The sequence below is a fragment of the Theropithecus gelada genome, chromosome 4, assembly GCF_003255815.1.
Source record: "Theropithecus gelada isolate Dixy chromosome 4, Tgel_1.0, whole genome shotgun sequence".
NCBI classification, from domain to species: domain Eukaryota; kingdom Metazoa; phylum Chordata; class Mammalia; order Primates; family Cercopithecidae; genus Theropithecus; species Theropithecus gelada.
Window position 1 is genome coordinate 23,091,930 of NC_037671.1, and position 20,459 is coordinate 23,112,388.

Genomic DNA, 20,459 nt, shown 5'->3' on the forward strand with positions numbered 1-20,459 from the left:
GAAGGAAAAAAAGGCTCTTTATGTGAGGCAGCTAGGTAAGTGTCTGTTTTGAGGAGGAGGGTTGCATAAGAGGGCAACATTACTGAAATATAACTTAAAAAAAAAATCCTACCTCAGGTTTATTTGTACAAATATCACGGGAAGACACCAGCCCCATGCAGACAGCAACCCAGGGGGGCCACCCCAGTCCTCCTGTCCTCACGTTGGCAGACCAAGATCTCTACTCTGAAGCCTTTGTAGGGGTCTGGGCACCCTTGGGAGCCTGAGCTGGAACTGAAGCTGGAGCTGCAGCCTGGGCCTTGGTTTGGTCCTTGGTCTTGGCCTTTGGCTGGCACAGCCTGAGCCCCTTGGCAATGCAGGCACGAGCATGCTTCCTAAGCTTGCAGTGGGCAATGTAGGCAAGTCGATTGAGCTTGCAGCTGACACCCTTTGGGATCTTGGGTTTAACCTCCTTGGGCTTATGAGGGCCTTGATAGCCACGGCACGTGCACTCGTGGCTTTGGCACTGTTGACCTGCATCTTCTTTAGGCCCTTCTTCTTGTGCTACTTGGCAGAGCACTTGTTCCTCAGGAATTTGGGGTCCACTCCCTTAAGACATTTGTATCTTTGTGTTCAGGGTTTCTTGATGCTATTTCTGTGCCATTTTCGGGACTGGTTGTGTGTGGTGTGGTTCTCGGACTTGGCCATGTCTGCACTTTAAGCCACAGCTCTTGAAGCACCTAGAACCAGAAATGGAATATAACTTTAACACAAGTTGTGACAAGGGACAGAAAGGAAAAGATAAACAGTGGGTGGATCACAGACGGCTGTATATACTATGTTAAATAACTTTGTATTTATTATGCTGTAGCTATCAATGATTTTTAAGGAGAATGACTTCATCAGATTTTTGTTTCAGATAAATTATTCCGGTAGAAATATAAAGACAGACAATATTGAGCCAGGATTGAAAGGAAGAGAGACCAGTGGGAGCTACTGACTCAATAGTGCGGGTTTGTTATATAGGTAAACTCATGCCATGGGAGTTTGTTGTACAGAATATTTCATCACCCAGGTAGTTATCTTTTCTGCTCCTCTCCCTCCTCCCACTCTCCACCCTCAGGTAAGCCCCAGTGTCTGTTGTTCCCCTTTTTGTATCCATGTATTCTCATCATTTAGCTCCTACTTGTAAGTAAGTGAGAACATGCAGTATTTGGTTTTCTTTTCCTGCATTAGTTTGCTAAGGATAATGATCTCCAGCTCCATCCATGTCCCTGCAAAGGGCATGAACTCATTCTTTTCTATGGCTGCATAGTATTCCCCCCAAGGTGTATATGTACCACATTTTCTTTATCCAGTCTACCATTGATGGGCATTTAGGTTGATTCCATGTCTTTGCTATTGTGCATAGTGCTGCAGTGAACACACACGTGCATGTGTCTTTATGTTAGAGTAATTTCCATTCCTATGGGTATATACCCAGTAATGGGATTGCTAGATCAACTGGTATTTCTGTTCTTAGCTCTTTGAGGAATTACCACACAGCTTTCCACAATGGTTGAACTAATGTCCACTCCCATCAATAGTGTATAAGCATCCACTTTTTTCTCAGCAACCTTGCCAGCCTCTGTTATTTTTTGACTTTTTAATAATAGTCATTCTTACTGATGTAAGAGACCTATCATTAATAAGATAAGGAAATCTAATTTTAAAAAAAGACAATTTGTGACACAAGATATAGAATGATATGAGGGGTTGGAATCAAGGGGTGGTCCTTAAAACTTGGAAGAGGAACCTTATCCTCTGAGACTGGTGAAGGAAGAGTTCAGACCTCCCTATGATAGCATGTGAGGAGCAGGAAGAAGTGCATATCTGGTTGTATACCATTTCTTATATGTTCTGAGCCCAGGGCAAAAGTATAAGTAGATATTCGCATGTCTATATCCAAATATTTAAAATTTATCAATCAAGCAAAAAATTAGTTAAATAAAATATGTCAGATAGACATGTTTAATAGAATATGCCTATCTTGACAGATATACCTTCTTTAATATTTGGGAAGCCAACTCCTCATTTAGAGTTTTGGACTCCTCAGAGTTCTATGCTAGAATACAGAGACCTGAGAGAGCCACCCCAGCCCATGACCTAATTCTCTTGTCTTCCTATTTCTGGTCCCACAGTACACCATGAGAGACCTGCAAGGACACATGTGGACACCCAAGCCTGCAAGCCCAGACTCAGGCCACATCCCTCTGGAAACAGCCACTCCTTAGCCGCCCCTTGAGCCTAGAGATGCATGCATAGTGGGTTCAGCCATCCTTGGGAGAAAAGATTCTGGAAGAAGTCCATGGAGGACCTATAAACAGGCTCATGGCAATCTGTGCAAGGAATTCTGAGGTTCTGGGTACTCATCGCATAATGTAGAAAAGGAAATGTGGTTCTGGGTGGACATTTCCCCCTTAGCTTCACACACCCCTTGCCCTGTATGGAGGAGCTCAGGTATGTGGCCAGAATGATGCTCTCTAAAGATCAGGGCACAGGGCAGAAGCTCCTCTTGCCCAGGCCTAGGGGTGGTACAGTCCAGTAGCCTCCATGTTCTTGATGGAACACACACACACGCGTGCGCGCGCGCGCGCGTACACACACACACACACACACACATATACACACAAAGCCAAAGTTACTAGCCACACTGAAGTTGGTCAGGAATCCATCCAGAGGAACCAATGCTACCTCTCAGGTTTTGTTCCTTTAACTCCTGGGAAACAGTATCCAAGTAGTTTGCCAGGAGAATTTGTTTTTTCTCTTGAAATAGAAGCACTCACCAGTCAAGCAAGCATGGATTAGAATCCCTGAGGTACTACAGCTTACAGGCGTTCGCTTGGTAGATTTTTTTTCCTACTCACTGCCAATTTGAGTTGACTCATAAAGTTTGTTTTGTGCCAGAAGCATGAACTGGAAGGGGAAAAAAAAGACATCACCACAAAACTCACTTCAAAGCCAGAGAGCTCTTGAAACTGATTTCATCTCAGGAGTCCCTATCAGTGCTGAAAGCAGGTCACCTTCAGAAAGAGATCTGTCCACCATGAAGGCTGCAGAGCTTTCGTGAAGAGCAGGTCTTCTCCCCTGACATAAAGGTAAATCTAGGTGTAAATGGCATCACTGGCCAACAGAAACAGGGGCCCACAGAAAGAGGAATGTCCAGAGAGCATTTTTTAAAATCTTGATATTAATTTTCTTTCAGAGGAAATAAAATATTTCAAAAAGGATAAGGATGGCATGAATTAAATAACAGAGCAATGACAAGACACAAGTTATATCATTTTAAAAAATATTTTTATGCATGTGTAAAATGTTCATAACGTTACTTTAGGGGTACTTTAACTTCTCTTCCTGTGTTATACCTGAACAAAGATGGAATGATGTTTTTTTAAAAAATATTAGGATTCTAAAGACCTTTTCTACCATTAATTTTCTATAATGGCTGCTGAAATCTTATTATCTGCATTTTATTGCTATGAAACCTAAAATATAGAGCAGTTAAGTGACTATCCAGTGAACTAGTGGCAGAATTGGAAATAGCACCCAATATTTTATCCTACCTATTAAATCATATATCTTGCTAACCTAGAGGTGCCTCTTTCCACACTAATCTGCTTTTGATTCATAGCTGTTGAAGTCCTGAATGCTGACCTATTAGAAATCTGTAACTAGTCAGCACCTAACTATATATTAGATTCTGTTAAGTAATTTCATTACAAGAATAAGGGGGATGAAACTGGAAACTTTTCAAAGAAATGAAACTATTCCTAAATCTTTGAAGACAGGTTTACTTATGACTTGTCATCCCATGCACCATGTATCAATGAAAAAAAAAAGTTCTGGTTTAGAAAAGAAATGGTAAGGAAAATGTTCATGAAGTATTTAGATAAATTCATGCATAATGCATTCTTAATATATGGTCTAATATTAATTACCTCTGTTGTCTAAATCCTCCTACAGTAATTTGCTTTCTCTCGCAGCAATTATTATTGTCTACCTCATACCTAGATCTATGTATGCAGATTTTACTTTCTCCACTAAATTCTAAAGGTGGTGATTGTGTCCCATACATTTTTATGTCCTCTGCAGTGGGTAACAATGCCTCGCTCATGGTAGTAATAAGTTGTTGCCGAATTAAAACAATGAATATATTGGATTATATAACTAGGCTTTTTAGATTGATGTCCAAGACAACCAGATCTAGTCATTAGGTCTGTCCCTAGGACCCCTGTCAAGGACAGAGCTCTGGGTGAGATAAATTGCAGGTCTAAACCAACAACAATTCTCATGCTCTAAATTCACAAACCAAATGAAAGATTGTACACTCCAGAAAGGCTGCTATTCAGATTTAAAAAAATAAAACATATATCCCTCTTTTTGTGTTCACTCTGACTGCAGGGAAGGATATACATGTATTTCTTATCAGGCCAGAAAGACTGCCTAGCCAATAAATAAGTTAAAGATTTTTATTTCCACTATATGGGCAACTCTTGCATGGTGAACTTGCACTCAGAGAAAATCTGTTTATTGTGCAGTAAAAGGAAAGTCCCAAATAATTAGGAAGCATCATGTGTGCTCGAAGAAATGAAGTCAATAACAGTATTCCAATGTGTGTTGTATCTAAACTAAACTACAAAAGTAGCTTTTTACCATTGCATGCAAATGATGGCTGGAAAATAGCTTACTTTACGTAATTGCACAGCTGTGGGCAGTCTGGCTTCCAAAATTCAGGATGCATCTTGATAACATGTGTAGGACCCAGAAAAGGGTTAATTTTGAAAACAGTCACTTTCATATACTCAGACAGAGACAGAGCACCATCATCGATGTTTAATCAATCAATAGGCATTTCTTCCTATGATATGAAGTTTACATTACCCTCCATCTGGAGAGAGTGAAGGAATAAGAAGGAAATCTGTCAAAAGCAAAATTACTTCTTATTAGCTTTGCCCATGTCATTTCAGTTCAGCTTACTAAATGTTAATCTTTTCGATGACTTAAATAAAGCAGTAGAAAGTGATTGTACTTTAACCCTCTTGTAGATTTCTCAAACACTTTAAATGCAACAATTTAGACCATGCTCCAGGATGAGCTCTCATATCTCTGTCTCATAACATGATCAAGTAATTGGCCACTTCATAGGTTCCATTTCTTCACCAGTTCTATAAAATCCTGTGGTTCCAGATTTCTCAAATCTCTTCTTTCTGCAGCAACTCTGCTCCCCATTTCAGTTTCTAAGTCTACAAAGCAATGTGGTAGAATGTAACGAGTATGAATTTAGCTAGCTACAAATAGACCACATTTAAAATTTCAGTTCCATGGAACTGCCTATATGAGACCCTAAGCAATATGTTAACCTCTCTAAGACTCCATTTCTGTATCTGTAAAATGGTTACACTAGAGCCTGGCTCATAAATGAAATAACATATATGAAGTGGCTGGTACATAAAGGTCACTTAATTCATGCATATAGCCTTTCCTCACCCTCAAATGGGAGCACTTGTTTTTTTCTGCATTTAGAATGATGTTTTGTGAATGGTGGTGTTTGTTTCATTTCCTAGACTCTGGCTTATTAATTCACATAGTCAAAGCATAGTGTAGAAGGTGCAAATTTGTATCTTCTATTTCAGAAAAAACAAATTAGTAAAAATTTTTTGAAATGGTGAACCAGGCTAGGCACAGTGGCTCACACTTGTTGTAATTCCAGAACTTAGGTAGGCTGAAGTGGGAGGATCGCCTGAGGCCAGGAGTTTGAGATGAGCCAGAGCAACATAGAGAGACCTCTGTTACTACAAATTTTCTTTAACTAGCCATGTGGCATTTGCCTGTGTCCTAGCTATTCAGGAGGCTGTGGTGGGAGGATCACTTGAGCTCAGGGGACTGGGGCTGCAGTGAGCCATGTCTGTGTCACTGCACTCCAGCCTGGGCAACAGAGTGAAACCCTGTTTCTAAAAAAAAAAAAAAAAAGAAAAAAAAAAAGCCAACCAAGCAAGTGTGTTTAGTTGATGACCTAATAACCAGGGAGTAAGATTGTTTAATGCTTTGGTAAGTTATTTTAATTTTGTTATGTATTGTAAGTTTGATTATTACCATTACTGGGGTGGAAGTGAGGGGGTGGTCAGGACAAGTGCATATCTTCCTGAATGGATAAATAAGACAGAGGAAGGCACGTGACCTAAATGTGTGTGCTACAGACCATGCGTACTATTCTCCATCGTATATCTCCTAAATTTTCTTAGTAAAGAAAGACATGAACAGGAAGCCCCCTCCTTAACAAGGTCTCGCTGTGCCCCTAGGATTTCCCCATTCATGCCTACAATGTTAAAGGCTTCCAAAGGAAGAGTCTTCAGACCTTCTGTACATGTAGTGACAATCATCTGCTGTGTACAGAAAACCTCCAGGTAGAAGAGAGAGAGCTGCTGCCATTGTGTTTAAATTCCTAAGATCAACACTAGGCAGTTTAAGGTAATAAATCGCAATAGTTCTCATTGTAGCAATTTCTTTTTTATTCATATTTTTATTGACAAATCATAATTGTATCCATTTGTAAGGTACAATGTGATATTTTGATATATGTATACAATGTGTAAAGATTAAATCAAGTGAATTAACATATCTATTGCTTCACTTCTTCTTTGTGGTGCGATATTTGAAATTTACTCATTGCTATTTTGAAATACACAATTTCTATCTAGTTCAGGGCCACATGGGCAGCCATTAGAAAGTGGTGTAAAATCAGTGGGTACTAATGAATAATGAATGAAGGCTCCCTCCCAAACCAGGCGATCTAATGGAAAGTTTAACATAATTTCACAATCCAAACCATTGTTCACCCACTTGTTCTGCTTCTTGCTCTCTGTATATCCTACCTTTGTGTGTGCAGGCTGCTCAGCCACTAAGAAACCTATTACCTGGAACAAGTTCAACCTGCCGCTTTCGTCTAACCTAGACTTTGCAACACAAGAAGAAATCCTTCTGTATTAACAAACTAGAATATGAATTATAAGTGTTAGGTCTTCTTTGGTCATGAGGGTTCCACAAGGTTGTCCATTGAGCATGCTCATGACATGACATCAAGCCTGTCAAAGTGGAGCAGCATGGATTTCATTTGTGATGGGACCACCTGAAAGGTGCCAAACCAGACAGAATGTAGCCAATCAATGACCATTCACCAGCACAGAGAGTACTAGAAATATCACATTTCCTTATTTTTCTGTTTTCTTTCTTTTCTTTTTTTTATTTTTTTTCTTTGAGACAAAGTCTCACTCTGTCACCCAGGCTGGAGTGCAGTGGCATGATCTCGGCTCACTGCAACCTCTGGCTCCTGGGTTCAAGTGATTCTCCTGCCTCAGCCTCCTAAATAGTCGGGATTACAGGTACACACCACGCCTGGCAAATTTTTGTATTTTTAGTAGAGATGGGGTTTTGCCATGTTGGCCAGGCTGGTCTCCAACTCCCGACCTCAGGTGATCCACCCACCTCGACCTCCCAAAGTGCTGGGATTACAGGCATGAGCCACCACACCCAGCCTCCTTATTTTTCTCTAAATCAACTTAAGTCCAATTCTAATCCCCACTCTCCTGAGAAATAGAAAAGTCAAACTCAGTCATTACTGGAGCTCTCCAACCAAAGGTCACATAAAAGTCCCCGGGTCTGAAGCAGGACGAGACATTGGGGAGGCCCCACTGGTTGTGAGACATCGGGAGACACAGAAAACCACCAGGGTCTCCATGGTCCTGGCCCTTTGGGATAGGGCCACTCATCTGCTTCTGTTCCATTTGTGGGGTTCAGAAAATCCTCAGCAAAACTGGAAGTGCCCTGCCTCTGAGGTACATCAAACAGGTGTCCCATCTGAGTCATGCTGCTCCCTTGGGTGGCTGCCACTAGAGGGGACATGCCCCCCACTGCTGATGAAACTCATCAACCTCCAACCTTCTGTCCCCTCCCTGCTCAAAGCTCTCAAAAGCATTCTGGGCTCTCCCTGCCTTCTCTGGTGAAATCTAACCTCATCTGAGCTTAGGCTTTTTCAAAAACCAGGAAGACCTTCTGCTTTTCAGGCAACAGAAGGCAAAGCCTGGATTTCGGTTAGAAATGGGAAGGATGGAAGTGACTCCAAGAAGGAAGCAAAACTGAAATCTTAGGAAATTATCCCATCCCGTCAGTGCATAAATAAGCAGATGAGTTGCCCTTGACTTCCTGGCCTGGGAACTGGGTAGGACCAACTCTCCCAGACAGAGAAGTCTTAGGAGCTACACTCAGGATGCACCACCCCCAGGCACACTGGCTAAGTGTGAGAACCAAGAAATTATCATGGGTGTTTCAGGCAGCACCGCCTTGTGCCTTCCCACCCATCCCTCAAGGGATTCTGGGCAGAGGTTCCCATGGGCTTGGAGTAGCAGTAAATTCAATGGAATAGGAAGATGAACTGAATGAATCACAAGACCAAAAGCATGGCAGGAATCTGCAAATACAAGACCAGCTTACCTTTGAGCCTAAAATCCAGCTGGACATTTGTGGAGAGGTCACCTTATTCATGACCAAAGGGCTGACCAGATCCACGCCAGCAGGCAGTGCTGAAGAGGAAGAGGGAAACTTCTCCACAGGACAGCACTGGCACCTACAGCTGGCTTGAAAGGGCCCTGAGGACCAAGCAGATAAGAGAGGTCATGTTTAGACAGGGACTATTGAGAGCCATGACATGGACACACAGCCTTGCAATGGACACACAGCAGACAAACAGCAAGGAATCACAGGGCACCAGAACAAGAGGACTGGCAAGGCAAATATGCCCAAGGCTTGGAGACTCTGCCAGGGAACTGGGGCCTCCATATACAGGAATCCCACTGCTAGAGGTTCTGGAAAAAGTCCCCTCTAGACATGGACTTCAACTGTGCGCTGTCTGACTGGTATTGCTGAGACAACTTCAGTTACACTTTCAAGCACAAGCAAAAATCTCTTCATATTATAAGAGAAAAGATCATCCTTTTAAGCAATGAGGTCTCATGTTCTGGTCCCCAGGTAATTTGACTGAGATTGAACTTAGCAAATGTTTACGGAGACAGAAAACAACGATTAACAAATTCATTAATTCAATTAGGGCACAGGGTAGCTCCTCCAAAAATGTTTGTTGTTGCTGCTGCTGATGATAATTAAAATCTTGTTTATAGATAGGTTGTGGTATATAATCATTTCATAACTAAGTCCTTATGCCTTGATGAGAACTATCATTATGTGTAAATATTGACTAAGGCTGAGCGTCACACATGCCATTGAAATTCCAGTTTATAATCTCCTGTTAACCAACAGTAATGAACTAAACTGAGACCTCAGATCCAACAAACAACCTGCTGGCATTGACGGTTGGAGGTGCAGATGTGATCCTAAATCAACATATCTTATAATCATTTTTTGTATTTTGCAGACCATCTGGGCTTAACCAATAGAAAGAAATTCTTCACGATAATTCTGAGATTTCTTCAGTATTCAGTGACTTCTAGGATTTCTAATGGTGAAGGTCTTCTCTATGACTCAGGCCCCCACAGAGCACCAGGAGGTTGGGGGCCCAAGAGCTTCTGTATTCAATGGGCCTGTGATACTCTCAGTGCAACCCACTGCAGTTTTGCTAGAAGAATGGTGGCTTTTTCATTAGGAAACCATCTTGTCCTGAGAATGACCCCCCAAAAAAATAATTTTCTAAATGTCAGCCCAAACTGTCAAGAATAAAAGTGCTGAGCTGAGTTTGGTGCCAGTGGCAAGAATCTACTTTTTAAAAAAAATTATTGTCAGCAGTAAGTTAAATATTGAACGGCAGGCCAGGTGCGGTGGCTCACGTCTGTAATCCCAGCACTTTGAGAGGCCGAGGTGGGTGGATCACCTGAGGCCAGGAGTTTGAGACCAGCCTGGCCAATATGGTGAAACCCCATCTCTACTAAAAATACAAAAACAAAGTTGGCCAGGCATGGTGGTTGGCGCCTATAACTCGGGAGACTGAGGCAGCAGAATTACTTGAACCTGTGAAGTGGAGGTTGCTGTGAGCCGAGATCACACCATTGCACTCTAGCCTGGGCAACAAAAGTAAAACTCCGCCTCAGGAAAAAAAAAAAAAAAAAAAAAAAAAACGACTGAATGGCAGTAGAAACTGGACTTTCCTAGACACTCCCCTGCCCATCCCAACCCTCCAAATACACAGCTCCATACACACACACACCCCACACATCCATGCCACAACACACCCCACCACACCCACAAATGTCGCATGTACTTTACTTAATAATTTACCAGATGGGAATTTAAATTATGGGATACTGTCTGTAAGTAAATTAGAGTAAGTCAGTAACTTAAACATATTCACTAAAACCCAAATCCAAACTCGCATTTTGCCACAAGTTACCCTATACTACCATTTACTCCAAACCAATCAGTTGAGGTGTTTGCACCGACAGAACTACCAGAAAAGGGAAGCAACATTTCCTCTGCATAGAGCTTGGGGCAGGGAGGGACCCTCTTTTACAGGCATGAGTGAAATTAATGTGAAAGAGGCAAGAAATCTTACTGTGCATTCCTGTACATAATACATTACCTCCTCTCATCTGGAAGCATACCGAAGGGCAGGCTACGGTAGAAGGCATTAGGATTATCAAGACAAATTCAAGAGAAACAGTGTGTTTGAATTTAGCTTTCAGCATTCAAAGCTGGGAAAGACGATAGTTTGATCGATTTTGGTAGAGGAGAGAGAGAGAGAGAGAAAGAAAATCTTCTAAATTCTTTCCTGTATCAGGAAACAAGCCTGAGGGCTCAGGTCTCAGACTTTCTTCTATAATGTAGATAAGATTCCCATTCTGCTGATGACAGGCCATTACGCTTGTTGCCCTAAAGTGGAAAGAGGATTTGCCAAAGAGGAAGACATACAGATGGAAAATTCTGAACCTTTAAGAAGAGTCTAGAGGCTGCCCCCAGAAGGAGATCATGGGAAGAGGAGATCAGAAAGGCCAAGAAAGCAAGGTCCGATATCAAGGTTCTCCCAGTCCGCTCTGGGGTGGAGCAGCTTTTAAAATATCCAGTAAGGGCTGGGTGCGGTGGCTCATGCCTGTAAGCCCAGCACTTTCGGAGGCTGAGGTGAGCGGATCACCTGAAGTCAGGAGTTCGAGACCAGCCCAGCCAACGTGGTGAAACCCCATCTCTACTAAAAATACAAAAATTAGCTGAGCGTGGCGTCATACTCCTGTAATCCCAGCTACTGAGGAGGCTGAGGCAGAAGAATCCCTTGAACCCGGGAGGCAGAGGTTGCAGTGAGCCAAGATCATGCCACTGCACCCCAGCCTGGGCGACAGAGCAAGACTCTGCCTCAAAAAAAAAAAAAAAAGAAAAAGAAAAAATATCCAGCAAGGTATATGAGAACCCGCTAGTGGCACCTTCCTCGGGTATAGCAGGGTAGAGTGGCAAGCCTTCCCCATGGTCCAGGGCATAGGCACAGCCTCATCAGAGGAGTGGCCTGGTGAGTCTTCTGACATTCCTGCCCCAGTAGCATTCATGGGGACTCAGATAACCACATGTCTCACTGTGAGGATGCATAAAGGACCCACGCAGGCTGGGTGAGAATGAGGATGCTCTCAGGTGGGGGCTTTAAGAAAAGGGGCAAATGGCCCAAAGCCAGATGGAACCAGTATTTCTCCATGATCACCAGACCAGGAAGCAGGAAAGGCCAACCACTCTGTCTCAGAAGAGAGTGAGGACATAAATGGCCTCTCTGCCAGGAGATTGCGTGCCATCTGGGGTGGGGGGTGAGAGTCAGGGGTGGGAAATGTGAAAGATCCAAAGAGGCAGAGGCACAACTACAAATCAGACTAGGTTTCTAGAATTTTACTAAAGGTGGTGTCCCCTGCCCTAACTGCCCCCCGCACCTACCCAGCAGACAGTGGCTTGTGTACAAGATGAGAACAATAAAGAGGCCAGGATTTCTTTGAGCAGAAAAGTGTAGCATGAGCAAATTTGCCTCTTGGGTTCAGCAGCTTCAGGAAGTCTCAATTAGCTACATGTGTAGACGAAAAATTCTGAGCCTTGGAGAAGATGTTACTGGCTTCAAAAAGATGAAATTTTGGCTGGGTGGAGAGGCTCATACCTGTAATCCCAGCACATTCGGAAGCCAAGGCAGGAGGATTACTTGAGGCAAGAGTTTGAGACCAGCCTAGGTAAAATAGGGAGACCCCATCTCTTTAGAAATAAAAAATAAAATTGGCTGGGCACAGTGGCCCATGCCTATAGTCCCAGCTACTCAGGAGGCTGAGGTAGGAGGCTCTCTTGAGCCCAGGAAGTCGAGGCTACAGTGACCCATGATGGCACCACTACACTCCAACCTGGGCAACAGAGCAAAACTCTATCTCCAAAAAAAAAACAAACAAAATTTAATCCTTTGCCCATGTGATTTTGTATCATATGTTATACTATATTATGTATTATGTGTATGCATTATTTAGACATTTTTTGCTTTTAAATTCTTCAGGTGGATGTGCCTAGGTAGCTGGACATTTTGTCTTCTCCTCCTTCATGCCGGATCTGGGTTATCCCACACATGCACCGCCTCTTGGGCAGATCAGGGAGCTCTTCTGCTCTGCCAGAAATGAGACAGGAATGGAACAACTGGCTCTGCGGTGGGGCAGGGCCAGGGAAAGGAGAAACTCAGGGGTACAAGGGTGAGGGGAGGGAGAGAGACTCCTAGTAAGTCTTCTCATGAGGTCCGAGAGAGAAGCAGCCCCATGATGACTACAGAAACAAGGAATGAAGGTTTTCACGTCTGGCGTGTGGAGCGCATGGGGCCATCTGAATGCCTTCTCTAACCTTGGAGAGAGCACTTTCTATTCTCTGCACAAGGGAGATTATGAATTATGGATTGTGGATTGCAATGGGGATACTTGAGCCAGAGGTAAGAAGGTGAAGTGCATGTCCTACTGGAAACTCCGTGTGTGTGTGTGTGTGTGTGTGTGTGTGTGTGTGAGAGAGAGAGAGAGAGGGAGATAGAGAGAGAGAGAGAGAGAACAGGAGTAAGAACAGCAAGACTGGCTAGTAAGAAATCTACTAGGAATGCATTTCTAACATGAAAGGCACGATCCTGAGATTATACATAAACACACAGAATCAACAGCCCAATTACATTTCGCCTGTAGTCCCAGCTATTCGGAACGCTGAGGTAGAAGGATCACTTGAGCCCAGGGAGGTGAAAGCTGCAGTGAACTGTGGTCATACCGCTGCACTCCAGCCTGAGCAACAGAGCAAGACCCTGTCTCAAAAACACAAACAAACAAACAAATGTTATTTTATTCTTTTATTGTAATTCAGAGCAATTTCGATAACTAAATAATATTTAATTAACTCAGATTTTGTTTTCTAACAGTTGACTCCAACTTTCTTTTTGAACCAGGAAAGAAATACGTTACACATAGATATGTTCGTCAGAAACAAAAGTCATGGGTAAAGTAATGAATTTTCAAAGTTACTTTAAAACAGGCCCATTTTTGTATATATATGTGTGTGTTTTCAACCACCATGCCTTCCCAAAATTAAAATATACTGGGAAATGGGGGACTATAGGGATGGGGTGGAGTAGAGATGAACAAACCAACATTTCCAATTCCTGAGCAGGATTCCCCAACTTGTTATTAAGACACTGGGCTACATGCAGGATTCGGACTGTTCATATCTGGACAACCTAATCCATTGTTTTATTTCACTCCTTCAGCCCAAACAAGTGTCCTCACTCTCTTCTGTCTTGCTCCTGAATCTTAATGTTTGCATGAACAAAACATTAAGAAACAAGAGAGCAATCCAGTGTAGCAAAGTGCCATCGCTGCAAATAGTCACCTTGAGGTTTGCTGGGATTTTCAGAAAGTAAGACATGTTCACGGTTACGAGTGGGCATCTGATTTACCTGCTAGAAATGTAAGTGACTCTTCACATGGTCCTTTTCTCCAAAAACACCATCTTTCTGAGAGATGAAGTGAAGTGGGGAGATGAAGAATCTAATATTTTCAGCTACATAAATTCATTTCAGCATAAACTCATTTCAGCTGGAAAATCTTAACAATGTAAATTTTCTCTCCAGAGAGAAAGAGAGAGAGAAGAAACAGCAAGTTTTTTCCCTGGAATCTGTTGAGAATAAGGAGGGAGCATGGGTGTGGGGACGTGTATTTTGTGCTGTACCTTTGAAAAGAGAACAGAACACAATGTCCTAAGATAAATCGTCATTTTCTGAAGCCAGCATTTTCTCCCGAATTCTTAAGGAAATGTTGCCACCTTCTGGACAAAAGCTCAGTAAGCATTCACCACAACCCTGCTCTCCAGCTTATTTATAAACTCATTTATGTGAGTTAATAAATAATTTTGCTGTGGCTTTTCTATTATTCTACCTGCACAGCACCGATAGCCTCAAAAAATAAAGTCCCTATAAAAGCACTAATCATATGCCTAACAGAACAGAAAGCCCACTTCGCCAATTAAGCAGATTCTTCAAGAGAGAAATAATCACACTGACAAAGTTTACCAGATTAAAAAAAATCTCATTCATGGACTTCTTAATTCTTACAGGGTTTGAAGAATGGTGGGTAGATTCTCAACCAAGTTTTCTCTTTACAGTTTTTTTTTTTTAATTACTACTTCTCTCTTTTAATCATAGATTCCAATTCATCAAACCAAATAGTCTTGAATTTGATTTTTTTCAATGTATTTTAAGGTCATCAGTAATATTTTGAGCATTCAGAAACAAAGACACCTGTACTTATATCCTGAGAATTTGTAAAATGCTCACATTTCTTTACTGTAACGGACCCTTCCCATCAGTCAATTCTCATTACCAATGTTTTCAATAAAACAAGGCAGTTAAGGTGGACACACTTTATTTGAACAGCTGTGCATTGTGTCCTGCTGAAGAAAAACAGCAAAGAAGGTGCCTGCCCACTTAGTACTGAGCATTTTCCCCGTGCTTACGCCTGAAGTTTGCATCTCCAATGTAGAGGAGTCTGGAAGACGAGGAAGTTCATTGCTCTGCTGGATGAGGACCGCATTACTTGATCTCAGCGCTGTTTAAATATGCAATAAACCCAACGTCCCTCTTCATTCAGGATCTCGCCGAGGGCTTAGGGGAAGGCTGCAGTACTTCTCTGAGAAGCTGTATTCGTTTTTCTGAGGATGTGGCTGATGAAACTGACAGCCCTGTCCACCTCATCCATGTTTTCGCAGGTGGAAAATTCGGTGGTGAAGCCCCAGGTTGCAGCATGTCCCTAACACTGCTGATAGCCTTGTCTTCTGTTCTCCAACCCTTCAGGTGGTTGACCAGGAGCCCTACTGCACGATCAAAGGTGTTAACTCAGTCCTGTGTTAGACCGTTGCCTTGGTTTCCCCCACAGTCATCCTCTGGCTGGAGGCAGCCGCAGGCTTCATGGCGTCTCTGCAAATGAAAGAAGTGCATGGAAAGGAGAAAAGCCAACTGTTTTGACCAAATTGCAGACAGTGCTTTTCCTCATCCACCAGACATGAGAACCAATGGAGGAAAGTGGAAAAAAACACATTCTTCTTAGAAATCTTGTTTGGGCCGGGTGCAGTGTCTTGCGCCTGCAATCCCGGCACTTTGGGAGGCCGAGGCAGGTGGATCACCTGAGGTCAGGAGTTTGAGACCAGCTTGGCCAACATGGTAAAACCCCATCTCTACTAAAAATACAAAAATTAGCCGGGTGTGGTGGCGCGCACCTGTACTCCCAGTTACTCAGGAGACTGAGGCAGGAGAATTGCTTGAACCCAGGAGGCGGAGGTTGCGGGAAGCCAAGATGGCACCACTGCACTCCAGCCTGGGCGACAGAGCAAGACTCTGTCTCTAAAAAAATTTAAAAAAAAAAAAAAAAAGAAAGAAAAGAAAAGAAAAAAAGAAATCTTTTTGTTTTGAATGGGGAAGACCCTGGTGCAGAAATGTCTTTGGTACTGGTGATAATCTGGGCCTGTGAGTGCTAAATTGATTCTCTGTCCTGCAGGGGCTGAATATCAAGGAACAAATGCATTAATCATGGGAGAGCCTGTGTGCCAACGCGCATAAAGACCACTGCGCCCAGCAGCGGCGATTGCATGAACCTTTCCACAGACCACACGCTCTGAAGTAGCTCTCTGAAGTCTCATTACTGAGTGTGTAGGGGAGGGATGGGGGTTGCATCTGACTTTCACTGAAATGTGCATTTAGAAATAAGTGTATTTACATTTAGTTTTGTGTTTAAAAAGGGGGGTAGGAATGGGGAATCTTTGGGCCAGAGTCATTATAGATGAAACAAACACACGGACACAGATACACACACACGCACATGCACAAAAGCTTTCAGGGAGAAACAGAAAATAATGTTTTGCAATTACAGTCCACAGCTGCTGCAGTTCCAGTGTGCGTGTGCTACACAGGTGCGGCCATTATAACAATGAATAGCGCACATTAAAGGTGCTATCCATAGGGGTAATAATACTAGGGTTGAAAAGGTATTTTCATTTGCAGCCTGATGTTAGGTAGAAAATAAAATAAGGCATTTCACAGCCAGCCTGATGGCTCGGCTACCACATGGGAGGCCCAAGCCTGAGATGAATCTGAGATCCTTATGTGTGTGTCTAGCAGTGGGAACCTGGCCATGGTTCCTAGAGAGACCACCAAATTTCTTCCTGTTCTAAAAAGCCTGCTGACAATGAATTGGGGGAAACTGAGGCTCCACACAGTTTATCCAGTTAGCAGCATCAGTCAGCATGACATCTATCCCTGCCTGGCACCTACTAGTATCTGGATCCTAGAAATAGTGTTGGGGTAAAAATACAGAGAGAGGTTCCCCATGGGTGGGGAAGTAGAATGGCTCACACAGGGAGGAACCCTGGAGGAGGAAGTGGCTTTGAGACAGCTCCCCTTAGGCCCTGTCTCTGCATCATGCCATCACTAAGCTCCACCCCACAACACAGCAATGTTCTTCCCAGGGACAGCCCCAGAAGGCTCGGCTCTAAGCCCAAAACAGCCAACCTGCTTTGCTCACCTCTCTCTTTAAAAGCCCAGCAGCAGGATGGGCACCGTATCTCATTTCATTGACTTTCCACAACTTCTCAAATCACTAAACTCTTCACTCTCGGTGGAAAAATTCATCTTCAGGCAACCAAGACATTCATGCAAATTGGCAATTGGAGAATGCTGGGAAAGAGAGAGCTTTGGGTAGTGACAAGAGAGTGAGCTTTAGAATCAGAGGACAAAAGACCCCATCTCAGCACGGCCAGCTCTGTGATCTTGAGCAAATTATTTAAACTCTCTGAACCTCTGCAAAATGAGGTTAATAGTATCTGCTGCATAGGGTTGTCGTGAGGCTCTAATGACACCAAATATGTGAAAATACTTAACACCAAGCTTGGAACTAGCAAGCACTAAATAAATAATAGAGATTATGAGAGTAACTTCCATTTCTTTATATTCATTTTCCTGAGTGGGTCTGTGAATAACTTATAACCCATTCTCAGCAAGAAAATGGAAATCTGTATCAAGAAAGGAGAAAAAAAAAATGTACTACACGTATTTCTCACAACCATAGAGGCAGTTTCAGACCAAACATTTCAGGAAGGCTGTTAGAAATGTGTAACGCTCTGCAGAATAATTGTTTTCATATTGTCTACTTTTAACAGTGGTAAAAGCAAACAATAAAACAAAAAATAATGCATGTTGTGGAGTGAATTTTAAAAAGCTGAGGATCCATCAGACCCAGGTGGGTGTTGGCGTGGCTCTCATGGACTGGGCATGCTTCCCCAGAGCCCAGGTGGAGGGCCGCCCACAGCTTGGAAGTCTGGAAGCCTGCTGCCCTGGCACGGAGTGGTGCAGGGGTGTGGGAGCACACAGCCCTCGCCAGGATGAAAGCCATCCTAGGGAAATGGGATAGGCCCCAGTTTACCAAGGAAGGCGGGAATACAGCCCTTTTTAGAGGCCTTAAAAGTGAGGAGAGGATTAAAATTAATTTAAAACTTCACAGGAAGCCTGCATAATGAAAACAAAACTTGATTGCAATGCTGGCTGGCACGCTGTGGATCTGGAAAAGCTCACACAGCAGAGCTCTGGATAGGTTGGAGCTCACTGGGGAGATAACAACAAAACGATAGTGACGGTGATGATGATGATGATGATGATGATGAAGATGACGATGATAGCCGTGGTGGGGGTGGCAGTGATGGCGAAACAAAAGTCTTATCAGCCAAGCTCTCATGGATCACAAACCCCTGAGGCACTTTCACAATGTGTTCATTCATTTACTTATTCTCCCAGCAAAAGATGTTGACCATGTAGTATGGACTAGCAACATCCTAAGTCCATTAATAAACACAGGACCCCATGCTCAAGAAGCAGAGACAGGCATATCAACACATGATACTAAAATTCAGCATTAAAGTATTTGGCAGAGGAAGGACGGGGTGCCATGAGAACACTTAGGAGGGGTAGCTAATTTAGACTGGGGGTTCAAGAGAGGTTTGTAAGAGGAACTGATGCCTAGACTGAAGGTAGATGAAGGAGGTATGTGCAGAAAATGCAGAAGCCTAAGGGTGAGAGTACAGGTCATTCTGCAAAACTCAAGTGCAGGTTGAAATGTGAAGGGGGAAAAGAAGAACAGAGGCTGGAACGGCAAAAGCTGGTCCAGCCCTCTATGCTGTGTGTACTAAGGAGGGGTAAGGGTGAGGGGAGATCTTTGGGTCAAAGTAATTACAGATGAAATACATGCATGTGCACATACACACACACACTCAGAGTGGTAGCTGCACTTCAACATGGCCACCAACAATCCCCACTCCTTGTGTAGCCCTCCTCCCCATACTATACTAATATCAGTGACCCACAGAGCACTGTGACCAATAGAACATGCCAGAAGTGACGGTATGCCACTTCTGAGACTAGGTTATAAAAGACATAGAAGTTTTTCTCTCTCCAATCACTCACTCTGGGGGAAGCCAGCCGCCATGTCTTGAAGCAACCCTTTGACGAAACCCACCTGGCAACAAACAGAGACCTTGTGAGTGAGCTTGAAGCAAACCCTTCAGCCCCAGTCAATTTTCAGATGACTGCAGCCTCGTGAGAAACCATGAGCCAGAACCACCCAGCTCAAGTGTGTTTCTGACCTTCAGAAACTGTGGGCGATACCAAACGTTGGTTGTATAAAAGCTGCTAAGCTTTAGGCTAATTTGTTATGCAGCAACGGATAGCTAATACACCTAATAATATGGGAAAAACATATTATATATTCCTATGTTAAAGGGCAGGTTGTGAAGAAACATATTTAACATGATCCTCCTTTTATACATCACAGATTGGTATGTCATATTTATAAGGGTAAACAATTTTTTATTAATGTTTGTATCAAATGAACCATAAAAGTAATTTTTAAAATATAAAACTCCATAATAGTGTCAATTAAGGTCTGTAAATAGTGTGAAAACCAGATCACCAGAGGCTTTTTTTTTTTTTTTTTTTTGTAAAGACAGTGTCTTGCTCCCACCCAGGCTGGAATGCAGTGGTACAATTATAGCTCACTGTAATCTTGAACTCCTGGACTCAAGTGGTCCTCCCACCTCAGCCTCCTAAGTAGCTGGGACTACAGGCACGTGCCACCACACCCGGGTGATTTATTTTTTATTTTTTGTAGGGATGGGGTCTCACTGTGTTGCCCAGGCTGGTCTCAGACTCCCGGCCTAAAGCAATCCTCTCACCTCAACCTCCCAAATAGCTGGGACTACAGGTGCATGCCACCACACCCAGCCACAAGAGGCATTTTTAAATGACAAGCTAATTCTGCAGAGCATTGTTAAACTAGAGTTAAACTCACACTATGCCTCAGTTGTAGGTAGAAGTCCTGACTGCGGTTGAGAGCAGGAAGGAAGCCACCTCGTCAGCAGAGAGGTATATTAACCAGAAGAGCACAGCAAAATGAGCTGAGGCCGGCCAGATGATTTTCAAGCCAGTTTGTGTGTGTGTGAGCTGAAGAGCAGGACAGATACCCAGAGAGGCCAAGCTATTCCAGAGAAGGTTAGAAGGGGCTGAGTTGACAAAAGAGGAAAATGTACCTACTCAAGGATTCTCAAAGTTGGGAGAAAGGCAGCCCTGACATTCTGGCTTCAGCAAGAAGAACCAGGCAGAAGTCCCAGTGGATGTGAAAACCTGTCCTCATGTAAGGTACCCCAGGGACACCCCTCAGTGGGGTGACTGGAGCTGGCCCACCATGCTGACTTCCTATGTGTCACACAAAGGTTGTTTGCTTGCTTTCTCTATCGCATTGGGCAAAATGTCCCTTAATTATCAATAAAGTGCAATAATATTAAGTATCTGTTTCTTGCCATCCTAACACCTTTTCTCCTAAACAGTGTTTTCCTATATTGAAGACTTAGTATTTGTTGTAAAAGTGATGCTTAAGGAC

At 43.1% G+C, this 20,459-nt stretch overlaps 1 pseudogene; it reads right to left on the reverse strand.

Moving 5' to 3' along the window:
- Positions 1 to 220: 220 nt before the first annotated feature.
- On the reverse strand, positions 221 to 687 carry LOC112623596 (annotated as a pseudogene).
- Between the last annotated feature and the right edge of the window lie 19,772 nt (positions 688 to 20,459).